This window comes from Leptopilina heterotoma, unplaced genomic scaffold, assembly GCF_015476425.1.
Source record: "Leptopilina heterotoma isolate Lh14 unplaced genomic scaffold, ASM1547642v1 Lhet_161, whole genome shotgun sequence".
NCBI classification, from domain to species: Eukaryota; Metazoa; Arthropoda; class Insecta; order Hymenoptera; family Figitidae; genus Leptopilina; species Leptopilina heterotoma.
This window is the reverse complement of record NW_025110876.1, coordinates 1325259-1347064: the sequence shown is the minus strand read 5'-3', so window position 1 is coordinate 1347064 and position 21806 is coordinate 1325259. Positions and strand designations below refer to the sequence as shown.

The following is a 21806-nucleotide window of genomic DNA, read 5'->3' as shown; positions in this document are numbered from 1 at the left end:
ATCGTTTTCTTTTATTCTATTTTCTATTCGAGACACCAATTAATTGCCAAAGTAATTGGTGTCTCGAAGGCACAAAAACGATTTTTACTTATTATTTTCGGAGTTCGGTTTTGACCGTTCCCAAGTACAGTTCTCAAGCATCAATTTAAGTGACGATTCACCTCACAATGTCTATAGTTCTCTAATTTTGACTTTTTGTGTTTTTAAAGTATGTTTATAACTTCAAGTATTCGGAGGAAATGATTCTAAACTGACTTTTTTTTAACTTAAACTCATATTTGCAATAGTATAAATATCTAACTCACATCTTTAACTTCAAACACGTGTTCATCAACCGCCATAGTTTTATATAGTAATATAATTATAATATTTACCGAATTGCGTTTGACGCCATTTTTTTTTTGTTCACATTAACCAATATCATGGACACTTTTGATTCTTAATTCTTATTCTTCTAAGTGTTTGTTCTGACAGTTGGCTAAGCCTCAAGTCATTTAAGAAGAAGAAGAAGACTTATTATTTTCCGAGACTTGAGGCGGCAAAAGGGTGGTATGACATCTGAATAGTTGGCGTCACGTTTTCAATTTTCTACTCAGAGGCCACGCAAAGTCATCCTTATACTCGTTAAAGAGTACTGACAACGTCGTTGAGGTGAAAAACCCTTAGGTATAAATTAAAATATCGATCACATCCCAATGCCAATTACAAGTTTTGACGGCATGCTAATATGCTAATATGGGATAATGTACGTGATCCGAGTATATAAAGGGATTTTATGATCCTGTATTAGGGTGTGTAAAAACGACGACTTAGTTTCTTATTAAAACCCGCATACACAATGGTTCATCCATAGTGAAAAATGAGTCGTCAAATTTTTGTTCTCAGTTAAGTTGGATTTATTTGAAACAAAATATATATTTGCAGCTGTGAATTAAGTAGAAAAAAGAATTTTATTTTACTGTGGTGAGTGTTCCAATTTGTGCACAGTTGAAATAAGACTTAGCACTTTTATTAGCTTAAGTATATGAATCCTTTTTAATATTCATGTCAAGATTGCAGATTTACAACAACCTTTCACCTACAATCTTACCTTGTACGTTTTGCTGTAAATTTTCTGAAAGCTTCTTTATTATTTATTTTTTATTTATTGGTTTATACACCTGTCTTCAGCCTTACATACTTGGCTATACAAGTGTTTTTACATTTTTCGTAAATTTCTCTTACAAATTTTTCCCTAACAAACTTAATACTAAATTTTGCGTCTACAGAACGTCTTGAAATTGGAGTACTCGCATTTGCCTGGACCACCCGTCTAATGGGTTTTCTCGCCAGTGGAGAGGGAAACTGTAGAAAACCTCTCCTGAGTACAACCGGTTTATCGACAGTAGAGTTCTAATGGTGTGTACCGGACAATAATCGACGGTGCACATCATGATACCTCGACGTCAAACCTCCCGCTCAGATTGTCTCGCGTGCCGGAAAAATACCAAGCCAAATGGGCGCGAACCAAGGGAACTTACCCTTGGTCCTTAAACGACCGCCAAGCGAGGCATCCCGTGTGGAAAATACGACGAGGCATTGGGGAGGCCCTAGCCAATCTTCCTTAAGAATCAAAAGGCACTGGCGAGTTAGGAGACCGTATACTGGCGAGTATCTAGCAAGGCTGTAATGCTGTTTCTGGAGAATGCCTTTAATAGGGTCAACTGCCCAGTGCCTTGTATATTTCTGGCCATTGCCTTGTTTGTTTCTGGCCAATGCCTCGTCTTTTCCTAGCTAGTACCTTGTATTTTTCTGTCCAATGCCTTATTATTTTCTGACTAGTGCCTTGCTTTTTTCTTGTAATTGCCTTTATTGTTTATCGTAAATGCCTTTATATTAAAAAATATTATTTCAGTTTAAAAAATTTAATTAAAATGTAATATTAATACCCTATTTATATTTTGCAATTAATAAGACTAAAATTTTTTATACAAACAAAATTATTTCAATATAAATTGGAATGTACTAAATAAATTACAAAAAAAATTAAGTTAAATCCAGATCATTGGAATTATTTATTTTTTTCATTTATTGTTTTGAAGCTGGAAGAACTACACACTCACACACAGTATTACATTTTATTTTATATGTAAATCGTAGTTTAACTTTCTTAAACCTATGCCTATATCGAGAAAGTTTCTAACGCAAGGATTCGAACACCTAACTATATATCGCAAACGCTGGATTTGATGACGTAGGGGACGCAAGGGAAACGCTTTAAACCGCTCGACCATTTCGGAGGTCGGAGAGTCATCGCTTAGAGAAATATTACATTCAAAAAGCAGAGGAAATGCTCTCTATCTCTCTCTCACTTATTGCAATCGAAATATGTACGTTAGAAAAATTCGAAAGATACCTAGAACCCCTGCTGTTCGAGTTTGCTTTTTCTCGCTCATTATATGTTTGGGGAATTCCCATAAGTTGTTTTTACAGGGTGTTTTCACTTTCCTCCATTTATTTTGAAAGCATAATTATTTGTACACAGTAATAATTATAAAACTTACAACAAATACAGGGATTTGTTTCTAAGGAAAATGTTTCAAGTACTTAGTTGAACCATTATAAAACCCAATTCAGTTGAATAGATATAATAGGTAACCAGCTACACTGTAAGTAGTTATGATAACAATTTTAAAACTCTTATAGAAGGACATAATACGCTTCGTACAATAGAAACTTGTGGACATACAAAAAAATTTTTTTCGGTTAAAATCTGAACTGGAATTTTAATTTGGCCTGATGTAGCCTGCACGTAAAATCTATTTCTTTAAAGTTTAGAGCAATAAATAAAAATTAAATTCTGAAAAGTGGGAGTAAAAATACCTGCCCAAGCATGAGCCAGGGTTCAGCCTGATTACTTACTCAGTGTCATTTTTGACATAGTCAGTAACGGTTTGTTCATTTTACATCTTTATTAAACAAATTGTGTTTTTTTTTTGTTTATCTAGTGAAAGTGATTATTTGTAAATTGTGTACTTAAAAATATATAGCAATATTTAACCAGAAATGAACAAAACAGAACCGTGTAAAAATTCGCACTGACACATACCTAACCTACAAGCTGAGTCTCAAATATCATGAGTCATGAGTCGACAGAAACGTGAGTGCCTTAACTGCGACTATAACGAGAAAATTTTAATGTCATTCACCAGTAATATTGTCCAAAGCACTAAATAAGCCTTGGATAAAAAGTTCTGTACGAAATTCACGAATAATACTATGTCGAAAACCCATTTTAATTTATTCTCCAGGAATTCTATATTAGCAAAAGTCCTTTTTAAGGCTTTCGCCAAGAATTCTAAATGGCATTCAGGAGTGATGCTGGTGAAAGCCTTTTTTAAGGCTTTCGCCATTATTTCTCTATGGCATATACAACTGATTCTGGTGATAGCCCTTTTAAAGGCTTTCGTCAGAAATTCTATTTGGCATTCACGAGTGATTCTGACGAAAGCCTTATTTAAGGTTAAGGCCAGAAATTCTATATGGCATTCACGAGGGATTCTTGAAAAAGCCTTACTTAAGGTTGAGGCCAGAATTTCTGTAAGGCATACACGAGGGATTCTGGGAAAAGCCCTATTTAAGGCTAAGGACAGAATTTCTGTAAGGCATACACGAGGGATTCTGGGAAAAGCCCTATTTAAGGCTAAGGACAGAATTTTTGTAAGGCATACACGAGGGATTCTGGAAAAAGCCCTATTTAAGGCTAAGGACAGAATTTCTGTAAGGCATTTACGAGTAATGCTGGTTAAAACCTTATTTAGGGCTACAACTAGATATTCTGGGGAATGCCTTACATTTTAAAAAGGCGTTTGCAAGTTATGCTCTAAATTGCCCTAAATAAGGGTTTCGTCAGTATTATTGGTAAATGCCTTGAAAAAAAATTTATAAATTATACTTTTATTGTAATATAAATATATTTGTAATAACTATTACATAAATAAAAGTTTATAAAAAGTTAAATATTCTTAAATTTTGTTCAATCGAGAAAAACTGGCCAGGGCCTTTCTAATCCCTTGTTTATAACAAGGCTAAACAAGGCTAAAGAAGGCAATTTCCACACGGGATCTATCCGACTGAGCTAATCTGTCGGTAGCTTCTTTATTATCTCCGACGTTATTTTCTTTAAATAACACAAGAGACAAATTTTTGCTTCAGAAAATTTTTTAGTAACAGTCTATACTAATTGAAACATTAAGATATGTATCTCATTCTAATGGAGATAAAAATGTTTGCTGAAGGTTGATTTTACAATTACTGGAAATGATTTTGATTTGATGCTGAAACTGCTCATCATTGTCATCAAATGTTGTCGTCAAGGGGTTAATGGTCTACACGTTTCGATCGAAAAACGTCAATATTGTATGTCAGCCTCATTGTAAAAACAGGGAAATTCTGACGCTAACGGACACGGATATCGTGATGTTCATACATGAGAGTAGAGCTATGAGACTTCGTGTGCGAGGCCGATTGTGCATTTAGCAACCTGTCACACACGAGTCCAGAGTCCTGTCAAGAGGCTGACAGTTTTCAGTCTGCGCATACTTGACGCGAAACGGCTCCTCTGCACTACATACATATATACATATATATATGCGTTTGCGCTTCTCATTGTGAAACAAAAACCTCCATCTTCCCTCACACGGTTTTTGAGATTAATTATTTTTGTCCGCCCCCCCCTCTCCCCCTCTTGAAAAAAATTCACATCGATTTGACCCGAGAGAGACTACTCTTGATCGACCAACTTTTTAATCAGGCCACCGTTCTCGCTTCAACTGATGCGCTTGGCTCCCAAAAATGTTTCACATTCCAGACGACTGTATATACCGTTGATGCGTGAAGCAGAATACGACACTGTAAATTGGATACTTCTCTTTGTATCTCGTTCGATCGTGTTTCTCTTCTCTCCCGTGAAATGATTGGATCTCGATACCAAAAAGAGTCCACCTCATCCACTTTTTTGAAAGTGTATATGTATATAGTTGCCGGTATTTTTTTTTATTGTTTTGTTGAAATTTGAGATATTTTGTCTCCCTTTCTATATATGGTACTGCTTTATTCATTCAAAACTATTCTTTGTTTTTAGATAAAAAAAAAGAAAAATGGATTGTATTAGCTTACATGTTGCTCCATTATTTTCGATTCTATTATTCAAATTAGTTAAAAAAATTTAATGGTTAATATTTATAGAAGTTTTGTAGAAATGGAATTTTTGATAAACTTAGGATTCGCAGTTATGAATATTTGCAGTTATAATGAAGATATATTTAAAATAAAAAAACTATGACTTATTACTTTCAGGTGCATCTTTCATTTTGGGTTCAAAACAAGTTTTTAAATTGTCTGGTAGGTTACTAATTTTCTTGTTAGGTTCTTTGTTAGGTTAGGTTACTCAGTATTCAAGAGGTCTTGAGTACAAAATTATTTAAAAAACTAGTGAGGTGTAGGTGTTATTTTCCGCTATTTTTAGGTGCATCCGTTTCAAAGTTAAATTTTTAAGTTTATTTAAAATTATTTAAAATCTTGATGTTTTCATTAGCCCATTGATATAATATGTTTGACACCTCATTTCTCAGCTGCAGGTATTGATAATCTGGATCATTTCGAAGAAATTAGTAAATGTATGATCGTAATTGTCTTTTATTTCCCTTCTTACAATTAGTGAAATTTTTTTCAAAATTCTAATATTTTTTTAACATCTTTAAGTTTAGTCTATACTGATAACATGTTTGGCGCATCAATATTCAACTACTATCGGTGTAAAATGTAAAGTCAGTTGGCTTTGACCGCTTATATCTTCAGTAATAAAAATCGCATAATACTGAAACAACTTGGAATCAGTAGCTACAACATTTCTACGTTACTATAGAAAATGAAGGAAATACAAAAAAATTATTTCGAGAGTTATTAATTTTTGAAGGGAAAAAGAACATGTTTTTTGGCATCATTTTCACAGGGTCTACTTTGGTAACATGTAACTCGTTTAATAAGAGTCCTATGATGTTTCTGATTTTTTTCTATGTTCCTTAAATCTTTCTGAATAATGTTATTTAAACAAATAACCGTTATTATAATAACTTTTTGAGATATTTAAACGAAATAGTAGTCATGTTATCTTTGTTGGAAATTAAGGTACGAAGATGAGGCAAAGTACACGTTACGGAGAATACGACACTTATTACGATTCATCAACAAAAGTTTGGAAAAAAAATTATTTCAAGAAGTTATTTGCAAAACTATATTCAGTTTTTTGCTTTATTGCACCATTAGCAGTAAGGTGCACACCATCATAAACCATTTCCCATAGGCGTCAACATTTTAAATGCGATAAACTGTATTATTGTATACTCTAGTTCACGAGAGAAGGACCCGCCGTTAGCGCACGAAGGTTGACCTAACAGTAAAAATGGGTGTACATACTTTTTTTCTATTAAATCTTAACCAATAATATGGGTGAGGTTTCTCAACACAAAAGGGCTCGCACCGAGGCTCGCACTGTACCGAGCAGGTCAGTTTAAAGGGTGAGCTGACGGGTTGGGTCCCCGCGAAATAGAAAATAGTTTATATTTATCTTATTTTCATAAAATATATAATGAATTTTATATGGTTGGAATCAGAAAAAATTCAGCATCCGGAATATGAAATTTATAAATTAGATTTATGAGTTTTGAAAAAAATTTATACTTTGCTTTTTTCCATATGTTCGGAATAAACCATGACCGCGAGGATTCAAAACACTTGGGACTGAAACTTGGAAAGTAAAAAAAAGTGTTAGTATTAGTGTTCGTTGTATTTAATATATGCGGCAAGATGAAAACTGATTTGTTGGAAAATCAAATAACACACGCCTTATTTAACAACTATATGCGCAAAGAAAACCAAAATTGGTTTTTACGAGGGTCTTTCTCTCGTGAAACAGAGTATAGACATGAGCAGGTAAGTGAGGACTTCAGGTCACTTCTACCCAAACCTACATACAATTTTGAATTTTTTAAGACAGGAAAAATATTTTGGGTGTTTACACCTCTGTACATCCTAAGAAACCAGATCTTTAAAGTTATAAATCAGTTTCAACCACAGAAAAAAATGACCAAAAAAAAGGTAGTAGTGCTAAACTTGGAGTCTCGGACAAAAAGACTTACAGTAGTATGCACCTGACTGCTAATGGTGCAATAAAGCAAAAAACTGAAAATACTTTTGCAAATAATTACTTAAAATAATTTTTTTTCCAAACTTTTGTTGATGAATCGTAATAAGTGTCGTATTCTCCGTAACGTGTACTTTGTCTCATCTTCGTACCTTAATTTCCAACAAAGATAACACAACTACGGTTTCGTTTAATAATCTTAAAAAGTTATTATAATAACGGTTATTTGTTTAAATAACATTATTCAGAAAGATTTAAGGAACATAGAAAAAAATCAGGAACATCATAGGACTCTCATTAAACGAGTTACATGTTACCAAAGTAGGCCTTATTGAAAATAGTGTCAAGAAACATGTTCTTTTTCCCTTCAAAAATTAATAACTTTAAGAAAAAAAATTTTATTTGTTTTTAATTTTTTACATTAATGTAGAAATAAATTACTTACTGATTCCATACAGTTTCAATATTGTGCGATTTTTTTTATTCAAGTTACAAGCCTTAAAGTCAACTGACTATACTTTTTGAACCGATAGTAGTCTTGATTATTGAATTCAGAAGACATTTAATTTAATAAGAAATTACAATTTCTTGTTATTTAGGTGCATCCATCTACTTACATAATTTCTGAGCTTCTATCAATTTTTTTGACTTTTGATCATAATCATCAACCTACTGATGAACACGAATTGCAGTAAATATATTTAGTCCTGACCAATCATTTAATCATAATCATTAAAAAAAGAACAAGTAGATGTCCAAGTATTTTTACTCATTATTTCTAGGTGCATCCTTCATCTAAGGTGGAATTCTGATCTTATTCAAATTATGAAAGCTATATGAGCATTTATAAACTGTTATCCTGTATTTAGGACCTAAAAAATTAAAAATTTAGCATTAGCAAAATATTGATAGGATAAGTCCGGGAGAGATGGTCAATTCAAATATTTTACAGAATTTGTAAAAAAAATAACACTTATTATTGGTTATTTTTCAACATTTTGTGACTAATAATAAATGTAAAAAATAATTTGTTGAAAAATAATAAAATTGAAATTTAGATTTCTTATTGTTATATTTACATTTTTTAAGATGATTTTTAATTTTAAATTTCATTAAGTAGTACATACCCTACACTTTGATATAAACAAAAAGTTAAGGGAGAAATTATTTTATTTATTTAATATTAATAATAAGTGACTTTTATTTTAATTTTTTTATGTTAATTTTAAATATTCAAGAAATATTACAGAAAAACAAATTAAAAATGTCTGAGAACAAAATATAGTTGATCTAATTGAAACCGCAGAGATGACGATCTATTCGTAGGTTGTGTCGAAAGTTACAACCAAACGATTTTGATTGAGGATAGTATTCGACACATTCGGCTACATGAAAACTGCACTTAATTGGATTAAAAATGTTTAAAATACGACCAGAAAAAGAGGAAAGTAATGTGAACGATTAAAAATTAAGTTTTAGCTAAAAGCCAAAAATTATAAGTATTGGCCATCTCTCCCGCACACATGTGGCCATCTTGGTGCACTTTTTGAAAAATGTAAATTTTAAGATTGTTTCTATGAAAATATTTTATTTTACTTTTCGTCATTTTAAAGTTAAGTGTTCAATGTTGAATTATCAATAAAAGTTAAGACAAGAAACACTTTTTTATAATTTTTACAATCCTTTAAAAAACTATGTCCATCTTCCCCGGACTTGCCCTAATATTTTAAGTATAACCCTACTCAGGAGATCTAGATCAACAGATCGTTTAAACCTCAGTTTAAACAAACTTTTAATGAAGTCTAATTGTTATTGCTCTCCGCTCCTAAATGCACCTCTCTTCTCCTTTTTTTGTTTCAATTTAATAATTACTAATCTAATCGAAATTCTGTCATCATATAATTAAATATTCACAAAGAGGGAATTTATTTTGTGTCAGAATGCTAGCCAGTATGTGTCTGCTGTTTTATAGTACATATATATGTATATACGTGCGATGTGCCAGATCTGCATTTCGTGCTTTCGTGCACTGTGTGTCGAGGTACTATGGAAGATAGAACAAGTTAACACCCAACGCGTGACGTTAATGATGACAATCAAGAATGCCATGTATCTACGTGTTCGTTACGTCCGGTAATTACACATCGTGGAGATAATAAACTAATTATCTCGACGTACATGGATGTTTCAGTTTCAAGCGAAACTTGGAGATTGGCGGACGATATTATGCGATACCTTTCATAATCCTAATAAGCGCCTGTTGATCGTTCGCTTGATATTGAAATGTACAATATGTATATGTATATACATATTCCTTTCAAGCAGCATGTGTATAAATTCAGTGGAAAAATATTCATCATCTAAATTACATTTCATCAAATTTCACTTGAATACTTTATAGTTAATTCCTCTTTTTAATATCAATATTCCTCTTATCAACATCAAGTACTACTGTTTTGTTCAAATATCATTATTATTTTGTTTACTAATATTATACTTATACCCGTGTGGAAAAGGCGACTGGGCCCAAACTGACGCCCATTGGGTTTTCCCATGTTCAAGGTGGGGCCCAATTGGGAAGCCCATCTTATCCCAATTTGGGTTATGACTTGGCTTGAAACTATTTTACCAACTTATTCCCAATTCGGGAAATCTAGTTGGACCCAATTTGGAAAATCTATCTGAACCCAATTTGGGTAATCTTGTGGATTCCCATTAAAATTTCCAATAAATATTCAAATTATTGATAATTTTAATTTTTTTTACTCACTTTTATCACAGTCACTGTCATTTTTATTCTATAATTCTACAAAGTAAATTATATTTCTAAGATATAAAAAAATATGCTCTTGCATAATTTTCTTTATTAAAATAAAAAAAATTGTAAATAAAATAATAATAACAAAACTTACTAGATTCATTACTGAATTAATTATTGGATGAATTATTGTGAATCCAGTAGTTTTTTCACGTTAAGGACGAAAAAATAAAAATTGAAAAGGATTAATGCCAGGATCAATAAATTCAATGTATTATTTTTTATTTATACAATAGTAATAGTAAAATATTTAATATTAATTGTTCATTTTGGAAGCAAATGAGAATCTTGCATGAAATCTCTAAGACTCAATATAACTGTCACAATATTGGCTAACAAGTCTCTGGGCAAAAAACCGTGATCGTTCCAAAATTCCACTTTTGGTTCTGAAATCCGACAGGGAACACATATAAGGCGCAGAAAAACAAAACCAACCAACCATTGTTTACAGTAATTTACAAAAATATGGAAATTAAACTACAATAAACATTTAAAATTATAAAAACAGGACAACACACCACAAACCCACGCTGTTTGATCTAAGGACGCTACCCTACTACGCCATGACAGTCAACAGCTGGGTAGATCGACGCAGGCGCATTAGTGCTTAACGCTAAATAACTACAGGATTTTCAGTAATTAATCCAGTAACATATCTAATAATAAATCCAGTAATTAATCCAATAATTCGTCCTCAGTAATTAATTCAGTAATTATTTATTTATTTTCATATAAGAGTACACTGCAAAAACAAGTGTCTCATTTTGAGACGTTTTGTCCCATATTTGAAACACATAAGATGTCTTAGTCCACATATTTGAAACAGATATGTGTCTCATTTTAAGACGTTTTAAAGTGTCTTACACATTTAGCAATGCATTTTGAGACAAGAAATGTGTTTCGAGTATCCGTTTCACACTAAGACTTGTTTTACGTGTCTTATACGCATGGAGTTACCTTTAATGTCTTAAAATGAGACACGAGATGAAATTAAATGTCTCAACATAAAACAGATTTTGTATCTCAATGGTTTAAACACTTAAAGCAACTCATTTTAAGACACGAGTGAGATACCAGTTTTTGCAGTGTATAGCTGACGTATTCAACCATTTTAAGTTCATTTGCGGAAAAGATGGGCTTTGGCTGATATTCCCAAGTTCGTCCCAAATATGGACAGTCCCTACATAAATCCAATTACAATACACGTATACTGTTTTGCCTTCAATTCGAATAGATTATGAAATTAAACAGTAAGAATAGTTTAAAAATGTTATTTTTTTCTCTATTTAATTATTTATTTGAAAATAACATATTTCTTATTTTATAATTTGTTTCATTATTTTAAAATGGGACGCCCACCTGGGCCCCAATTGGCGCCCAACTAAAAGTTGGGAAAACTTGGGAAGATTTCCACAAGGATATCCTTGTGCCTTGGGCGTCTATTATCCTTACCACTTAATATAATTTTCGATGCTTTTGAATTGCAAAGTTTCTATAGAAAATAAGTTTTTATATATTGCTCTCAATAATGAACATCACATTCTAATTATAGTGTTAAAATTTAATGTCTATCGTGTGCAAAATGCGTTGCAGCTGCTACACTTTAGTTTTCATTTGCAGACACTACAGATGTTTCTATTTAAATGTCACCCCTGCGAAGAGACTCTGTTCTCTTGAAAATAGATGTACATACACATATTTTGGCTGAAGTTTGTCAGATCTCTCTGGGTGTGTTACATATCGCTATACATATTTCTTACTGAAAATGTCATCATACTTATTCCACCTGCGAATAATGATCTTGAAATTAATTTTCCCTCGGGGGGGAAAAGAAAGAGAGAGAAAGAGACTTTTGTAAACAGGAATTTTTTTCTAAAATGTATTACAATTTCCAGTGAATGTAAAATAAAAAACAATTACAAATAACATGCGACAGCTTTCATTACATTCTCACGCTTTGAAAAAGGAATGGAAACCATTTTAGCTTGTATAAGACTTCCAATATCGGGAGGCAATATCATTAAAGATTTGTACTCTCGTCTGGGAATCTCGATGAAGATCCTAATGATGGTTAGGGGACATGGTGGAGTTTCACTTGAAAAGCTGATCTTCTTAACTTGTCCATTGGAAAAGTCCTGGAGTTTTAACGATCTCAACTCTCGATCGACGTCATTGATAATCTGTTGCTTTCTTGATTCTCCTCTCTTTTCTCTCTATATGTGCGCGCGCGTGTGTGCAATGTATACACGCTTTTACTTGGGACTATGAAAGGCAAGACTTAACGAGAAATTAAGTAGAACGTCAGTACAGTTTTCCCTGGCGGGCCCTCGAGTCGTTAACGTTTGAATTTATGGCCGAACGTTTGCAGTGTAAAGAAGATTAGAGGAGAAAGAGTGAAGAGAGTGGAACGTGGACAGGACCAAGGGTTTGAGCCACCTAGCAGCTGGAGTTCAAGTTACCATAAAATATACATGAGCTTCGCCTAGTATTTTTTTCTGATTTATTGCTCTGCTGGGTTCTTTTACATCGACGTAAATTTTATTTTCGCGTGAATTCCTTTTTTTGACGATATTAAGGGAGTGCAGATTCCTGCACCGACATGTTACCGACACTTTTTAGCCCAGACTCAAACAACTTATCCCAGACTAAAAACAATTTAGGGGGAGAGGTGATATTCAGATCATGATGCTTGGGACAAGTGGTTTCAGTCTGGACTAAATAGTATCGGTAACATGTCGGTGCAGGAATCTCTAAATAGAACGTAAGTAAGGTTACTGGAGAAAAAAATTTCCGCAAAATTGTTGCAAGGTTTTTCAAACTGATTGATGATAATAAAAATTTAATAGCTCAGAGTTTCACCTAAAAGAATTATTCCAAATAATATGAGATCTCATACTTTAAAGAATGATGACAAAACAAAATTTCAAAACAGTTTATTTAAGAATGTCACCATTTTCAAAATATTTCTTTTATATTATAGTTACGACGCAATAAGTATTGTGAGTCTATTTGCAATAAATGCCAGAGCCAATACAACACACTTGTGCCGGATTTTATTATCGATGCGGAAATTGGGAGATATTCTGGAACGATGCCACCTATAGACACAGAAGCGATATTCTTTTCAAATGCATTTGCAAACGCGTTCTTTCGAATGTAAAAAATCAAAGGTATTAAATTATTCCTTTTTTCATATCTCGAGAAATAAAAACAATCGTAACTCCTGAGATTACATTGAGACACAAAGGGAGAATTGAAGAAAGTTGGTATGGAGAATGTTATACAGTTTTCGAAATATTCCAGAATCTGGTGCACATTATCTCTTGAAAAAATTACATATATCATTTGCAGACATTTTATCATGATAAAAATTAAAATCTCTAAAATAATTAAGATAAAATAATTTATTTACATGGACAATGATGGTTTGACCCTCTGCTGTTGCTAACGCTCCGTGGGGTCAGAAATCGTCAGACTGGACGTCTGGAGGGAACTATTATGGCCAAAAGTTAGAAATAGGAAAGGGTCATTAATTTAAATTTTCTCACATACCAAAAAGAAATTAATTATTCCACAATTTGAAAAAGTGCAAAAAATAAAAAAGAGTGTAAATCATCTCATGATTTTTTTTCCAATCGCTTTCCTAGAGTTTGTTCCCCCTTTTTAAATAAATGTATACAGTCAGAGAAGATAACAATTTTTTCCGCGAAAAGCACTAATCCAATAGTTACTGTAATTATTATTCAACAAGATTTTGCAAGCAAAATAGACAGTTAAATTATATGTGTGCAAACTTGGCTCGATACTTTTCGTTGCATGCATGAAAATACAGTTATTTAGAACCATTAAAATGGCGTCGATTACGATACCCGTAATTAGGATATGCCGTAATTGAGCCGTCGTGCCAACGCCGCAATATCGAAAAATATTTTCCTCACAAAACATGCCCCACGTCGCGAGTCGAATGAAATTGATGTTCGTTCCACGAACCCATTGCGTAATAATCATTTGTTACGATGAGCAATCATTCGCCCATTGATTTTATGCCCCTCTTCCCCACCACCACCGCACCCCTCTCCACACGATGAAATTGTTCTCCAATGCCCTTTCGAGTGAATTTTACCGTCCATCATTTAAATTACCTCCAATAGAGGGTATTATAAAAAATATTTTATCTACCGCGCTATAAACAATACGTTATTTTATATATAAATTGTAAAAAAATTGTTTTTCAGTCCCGAAAACTTGTTATTTAATACCTATGTCATAAAAGAACCAAGCATTTATTATTTACTGAAAAAAATTTTTTACTGTCAAATAAATATCGTTTGGAGAAACAATTGTTTTGAATCATTTGAGAAATATTTATTCTTCATCGCTAAAACAGATTGTGCTTTATTGAAGACAAGTTTTACAGCATTGGATTAAAGTTTATATGATTATGTTATGATTTTTGAAAAATCCCAATCAGTTAAGGTATTAAATGACAAACATTTAACTTACCACACAGAATGAGAAAAAATAATGACCCTATTGAATGGCAAGTGAATTTACAAAAGTTATCTTGAAAATAAAAAGTATCTCGTAATTCACGTCTTTACTTTATTCTCATATCTCCTTAACGACTCCACACGACAGGCATAATCGACTGCTAATCGGGCACTAATGTTTAAGTGTGGACTTGTATACTGTGTGACGGGTATGACTGCCATAAAATTCTTTGTGAAGAGTGGAGTTTTTTTTTCTTTAAAAAAGTCCATCTCACGGACACTGGCGATGGCACTAATTGACGGCTTGCTAGTTCCAAGAGTCCCGTGAAAGTCTGGCCGGAAGCTATACCGCCTTCAAGAATGGAACTCGATTCTCCTCCCGATATGCCATAATTGACCAGTTTATTATCGTTCCGTCAGATGTATGAGGCTGCCGCGCCAGAGTCTCAATTACCGCTGTCAGTTATTCAACAGATAACGAATGGCAATTTCAGGCGAAACAACCAAGTGCTACTGTCAATTTTAATTTTATTTCCAGCTCGTCGACCATCGCTTTTCGTCAATTAACCGCAACGATTTTAAATAAAGAACAATTTTACTTCTTTATCTCGTTTCAAATGCATTTATCTTCATTAACTTGGCCTTTGTGAGGGTAATTTAGAGTGTGACCTATTTTCATGGTAAAGGGTAAAAGAGATTCAAATTTATATAAACTTTACTATGCTATAAACTCTCTTTTGAAAGCTAATAACAATGTAGTTGATGTTGGAAGAGTATCCCTGCTACTGTTTGAATTCCAGGGTCAAGCATTTATTAGAAATACCAATTGGAAATTTAGCTTTAATATAATTGATTCTCTAATCCTTGATGTAGTTATATCATAACTCTTGAATTCACTGTGACCAAGAACTCAGAGCAGAGTAATGAGGTCCCTCCAATCTGGAAGCACAACTTTCAGGCTCTGTTCAGTGCTTTATGACAGCCTCCAAAAAGCTCTGATGTAATTATACATATATGTAGTTTCAAACCAAAGCTTGCTGATGAATTTCTATCATTCTGTCATTTTTGCAGAATAGGTCACCTGTAAGTCTGGGCTTTCTCGTAGAGCAGTAGCATACCGATGATGATGGTCAGAGCAAGTCTAATATTGATACGACTCACCCATTTATTTTGTACAAGCATGGTGACACTTTGGTCTGGAAGCAAAACCTCCGTGAGGTCCCCGCTGGTAGTGCACGAGGTTTGACGTCGCTAATTTACTCCATTACGATGGAATATCATCGGGGTCAATACGAATGCAACTAAGTGTTTCTCCATTTCATCGGACATCTTTTTTCTTGCATTCTGAGCATAATCTATCTTGTGGCACTAGTATCTTTTTAGGTATGGTACATGTCTGTGTCAGTCCTCCGATGGCGCACTGTCTTTTACCGTCGTTTTGGTTTTAACGCAAATTCTCTATGTCGCCTGGTGCTTCAGCCTTAAAGTAGATACTTGTTTTAATATTGAGATTATAGTTCTTCTGAACCAGGGTACAGCTGACCCAGTCGCCACAGCGCAAGTCTATGCCAGTCCTCCCTCCCAAGTTAATTTGTCCACAGAATGTATGCAAAAATATAAAAAAACTGTCATTCTATAATTTTTGAATATTTTAAACCAGCAGACTTTCTGCGGAGTTTCTAGAGAGACAGAAGTTCGCTAACGGTTTTTTACTTGGAATGGTACGTATATGTTTTATCTACACATTTCACCAAGAAAGTATAATGGGATGATTCAACCGATGGTACACTATACCGTCCAAAAGTATCAGGACGATTACTTTCGACTCTATGAAAAAACATGCCATCACTTTTTCAATCATATCTCGGAAATAAAAGGAGGTACAAAAAAAACTTAAATATGGTAAAAAAGCTGATTAAATTTTGCGTAAAATAAGCCGTCTTTGAAGTCATTTCGTTAATTATTTTTTAAGTTGTAGAGTGAGAAAGAAATAAAAAAAAATTATCAAATTTTCTCATTTTTGTCTCTTGACTTCAACTTTTTCAAAAATCTAGAAAAATTTAGATAAAATTTTTCTAAAAACACAGAAATCTTCGTTAGAATTTCAGCTTTAAAATAAGCATTCGAAAATTAAAAAAGGTTCATCCGTCTTCGATATATCATTAAAAATGTGAAGCCGTGTTTCGACCGATTGGTTGCATTGAAATTCAACTGTGACGACTCGATTTTGGCTTCGCGCGGCAGCGAATTAGAGAAAACGCAGGGACGAATTTTTGCTGGAGAATAATAAATAATGATGTTTCACGAGTAATATAAAGAAACTCAAAAGTTCATCGTTCCCCCGCATGAATTCGTCCCTGCTTTCTCTCTCATTTGCAGCCGCGCGAAGCCAGAATCGAGTCGTCACAGTTAAATTTCAATGCACCAATCGGTCGAAACACGGCTTCACATTTTTAATGATATATCAAAGACGGATTAACCTTTTTTAATTTTTGAAGGCTTATTTTAAAGCTGAAATTCTAACGAAGATTTCTGTGCTTTTAGAAAAATTTTATCTAAATTTTTCTAGATTTTTGAAAAAGTTGAAATCAAGAGACAAAAATGAGAAAATTTGATATTTTTTTTATTTCTTTCTCACTCTACAACTTAAAAAATAATTAACGAAATGACTTCAAAGACGGCTTATTTTACGCAGAATTTAATCAGCTTTCTAACCGTATTTAAGTTTTTTTTACCTCCTTTTATTTCCGAGATATGATTGAAAAAGTGATGGCATGTTTTTTTATAGAGTCGAATGTAATCGTCCTGATACTTTTGAACGGTGGTGTACATTACGGTGGTGAGGCTCCATGGCTTCGTCGGGGTTAAGCACACCTGAGTACAGAGTTAGAACTTGGTGATCGCACTTCGACTCCAGCTATAATTATGTGCACTATAGATTATTGAGGGGAAAACCCATTAGACGGGTGGTCCAGGCAAATGCGAGTACTCCTAATTTTAAGTCGTTCTATATGCACAATAATTAGTATTAAACTCTTATTGTTACAGATTGTCGCTGTCCAATGGAGTGAGTGCAAGGACAGGCTGTGAGCCCTTATCAAACAGTAAAGATGTGGACAACAGCAGTAAGAAGCAGGTCAGTGTTAAGATCGCATTTTCTAATTTTAATCAAAAGGTGTACTTCTCTGATTCATATAACATTTTAGATATAGACTTTTTCGTCTGTTTTTTTTTTGTAAATTATTAAGTACGCAAAGTTAGTTAGTTAGTTAGTCGGTTGAGTATTTTTTTATGTTGTAGTGCTCCCGTGAGTTGAATACTAAGTGTGGTAGGGACATTGCATGTGTTGCTCCCACGTTGTGTTCTGGATGTGAACTTCCTTACCACCCGAGCTGCACAATGCAGACCTCTACTTTGCCTAACGGATCATTTGCTAAATACTGTAAGCCAATGTTACTGTCCCCACCAGCTGATTCTTAGTGCTCACAGTCTTCTGTTAATTTGGAGTGCATTATGGGCACCATAAAGCAATTAACCCAAACTGTCTCCAATATTTTTACCACAATATCGGAGAATTTTATAGTCACAAATACCAAACTTGATGACACGCTCTCTAGATTCACAAATATGGAGGGTAGAGTGGTTGAATTGACTGATCGTTTTGTTGTTGTTGAGGAGAGACTTGACAAGTATGAGGCGGGATGTTCACAAATAGTTAACCCAGTACTCGAGACCAATGCCTATGCATCAATTAAATTGTTGAACGGCGGAAAGAAAGTGTAATCTAGTTCTGTTAAATCTTCCTGAAAATAAAACGCCAAGCACTTGTGCTAGTACTCAGGTCTCTCAGAAGTCACGCCCTTAGCTATCTAGCTAAGGGTCTGGGAAATATCTATTTCCCAGACCCTGGGAAATGTTCATTAGCAAGGTAGTGCCACAGAACGTATTTACCTTGACCCAGGGTTTTGCCAATGTTTTCAATCTATTTTTGAAACCTTTTCACAGGCTATTGCCAAACTTGGTAATTTTTAGGACTCCAAAGATATCTTATGCCCCAGTGTGCATCTTCTATGTTGAAGTAAAAAATGAAAACTATTTTTCAGTAAATAAGGAACCTAAAGAAAATGATAATCTAAATCTTTTCCCCCTGCAACTTGAATTCATCGCTTTTCCAAGTCATAACATTTTAAGACTTCTTTCCAAAATTCGTGACACCAGCTTTTACAGTTGTATCCTCTAAGTGCTAAGAATCAGCGGACGTAAAACGAAAACCATTGCACATGCTACGGATGGAAAAGGTGTGCCAAAAAAGTAATACGCAAGTCACGTTCTCCGCACATCTTGGATTAGAGTCGACAAGAAAGTTCCTGAACATTTTCTACTTGATGATCGTATATACTCCGTCTCGTTTGCAAATACCCGACAAAGAAACCGAATAGAGCTTTGCTTTTAGCGAGTTATCTAAACGCACTGCGTAAATTCCCATTCAGCACAGATGCGTGCAGATGTATAAAAACTTCAATTTTAGGCTCATATCATCATATGAAAGATTAACGACCTCCTTTTTTTGCCAGTAGATGAAAACATCAAGATTCGAATCTTGAATTTGAGATATTATTGCAATGTTGTTTTTAGTTATTGTTATAAATTATAATTATTTATTAATTATAATAAACTTATAAAATATTAGTCCATAAGCATTAGTTTATGGACTAATAAATAATTCATAAGAGTGAAATTTTTAATTGGGTATCTCGATCAAAATTTTAGGAATTTATTTATAAATTATTATACTAGATGGTGTAATATTTTTTTAAAAGGGGAAGTTACATAAATGAGTACTTCAAGTTGGATAAAATATTCATGTATGAAAAGTAATTTAAGCGTTTGATGGACGCGACAGCAAAGGGCAGTGATTTTTACTCTTTATTATGAAAGTCAACGTGCTCAGTGAGCTTCACGCCAATCAGTTGAACTTCCCAGCTCAAAGAACGCTTGCCATACTCACCTTTTGCACTTGGAGACTTGCAACTCGACAAGCAATTTCCCTTTTCTCGTCTCACAGGCTCGCACAAAATTCAACAAGACACGATAAATTTTCCTAACTTATATTTCACTGCCATTTTATCTCATCTTGCGATGAAAGTGCGCAACGCTCTCACGAATCATATTAAACAAGTTGTACTACACAATTCTTCCAAAAGCTACTTATGGAATATTTCGAAGAAACGTAAAACAGAAATTTCACATTAACGTGTCGAGGTTTTTTTTATTACAAAATTTAATTACGATTCTAAAAAGCAAGCACAGAATTTCATCTGAATATAGTTTTTTCTTCATCAAGAAGGAAAAAGTTAATAAACTTTTTCTTTTTTTTAAAGAATATGTTAATATTATCCCCATACCGCTATAATTTCAATTATGATCATGGGAATAAGGGATTTAAGTATGACCCTCTGTCCCCAAGCACTTGATGCATGGTCTTGTTGAACTTTGTCTTGATCGTCTCAGTAGGTATAAATAATATATAAACCCAATAAGTACATCTCCCCTATTACTTCCATAATTCCCATCAGTTCTGAATCTAACCAACTGAAATCGACCAATTTACTGTAATTCTAGAAAACTTGTCTTTGTATTAAATAGTAGTTTTTTCAAATTCCTACTTTTGTTCTTCTATAGTCAAAAATTGCTTACTCAATCTAAAATACAACTTTCAAAGACAGTTTCAATTACGCAGTTCAATAGGTCATCTCACCCAGATCACATATATTTCTCCTTCGAAAGTAGGAGTTAAATAAAAGTTTCCTCAGTGATAATATCCGAACATATCGAGAATGTTGAAATATAGAGACCGACTAATCGTACTTTTAATTTACAGAGTCAAGTCGAGGTCGAGGAGCTTTCTGATTTACTATGACTTTAACGGTCGTTTCTGACATATTGGATGGAGAGTTTCCATAAATCGATGGACCTAATCTCAGTTGGTTGATCGCGCAATCATTGACTAGATCAGTGTGTAAAGAAGATCAAAAAGGGCAGAGTGCCCTGGGATTATGTCCAAAGGATGGATTGGAAAAAGGAACGGATATAACTATATAGATTTGTGCCACAAGGATATAGAGGATAGGTGGAAGTTCAATTCGGAAGGGGGGTGAAAGGAAAGGATTAATGGCGCAGGAGGGACACCCGCGACTATAAATCGCTGGTGGCCGGGAATTACTACTCGTAACTTGCGAAATATGACTGTCTCATAAATCCAAAACTGACAGAATGCGCCTCCATCGACTGACTTAGAATTAATACAAGTTCGCGAAAAATCATTGTGACCTTGTTTTGTGTAAAGTGAAATATTGCTTTTCAGCAAATATTCTTCTTCAGTGATTTGTTTCACTGAAAGTTATCACTATTTTAATTAATGTATTTTAGATGAATTTCTGCTATTGAATTACTTACATTACATATTACTCGAATTAGTCAGTCACTCAACATTACACCTTCTAGCGCCATCTCTTGGGACTGACGGGTACTTAAACTCCCACATTTGATTAAATACAATATTTTTAGACTATAAAACTTTTAAATCAGGGTATCTACACTAGAACGCAGAAGTATCCAAATAAATTGAAGTAAAAATTAACTTTTCTATAGACGAAACTATACGAATTAGATTTGCTGCTATTAAAAAAATTAGACGAATTAATTAACCACTACTTTTCATTTTTTCTATTAAATTTTTCTATTAAATCTAGACTCACTGACAATATCAAAGGCGATAAATCATCTGAAAAATCATATGGCAACAATTCTAATTAAAAACTGACGGAATAATTATTCATCACCACTTTCATGATTTAATAATGGTTACTTAACACATCTGAATATTTCAATGAAAATGATATACTTTTAATACACTTTTAACGATCAATAACTCATTTTCAATCTTAAGAAAAGACTGTATAATTTTTGTTCGTTGATTTTTTTAAAAATGTAAAATTGACTTAATCTGACATTTAAAAGCAAATGAATTTTTTTGTAATTGTATAATTAATCAAGTTCTAAGCTTCAATATAAAGAACAGACGATTGTAATTATAGAAAATTTAAATTTATTCATTTTAAAGGAGAATTTTTTTTAAAAAGCTGAAAATGTATAGTGCAATGAAAGAATAATTGTCAAAAAAGAAATGAAAAGAAATTCATTTTTATTTTATGTCTTGAATCGTTATTTACATTAATGGGTTATGTCAATAAGTCAAAACGCCTTAAGTCTTAATTAACAAGCAATCGGATCGTATTTATTCTAACCGAATATG

At 33.4% G+C, this 21806-nt stretch overlaps 1 long non-coding RNA gene across 1 annotated transcript; it reads left to right on the top strand.

Moving 5' to 3' along the window:
- The first annotated feature begins 13035 nt into the window (after window positions 1-13035).
- Window positions 13036-21297, top strand: LOC122498901. Its single transcript, XR_006301269.1, has 3 exons — window positions 13036-13171; window positions 17540-17627; window positions 20373-21297. It is a non-coding gene; the product is annotated as an uncharacterized LOC122498901 (long non-coding RNA).
- Window positions 21298-21806: the final 509 nt, after the last annotated feature.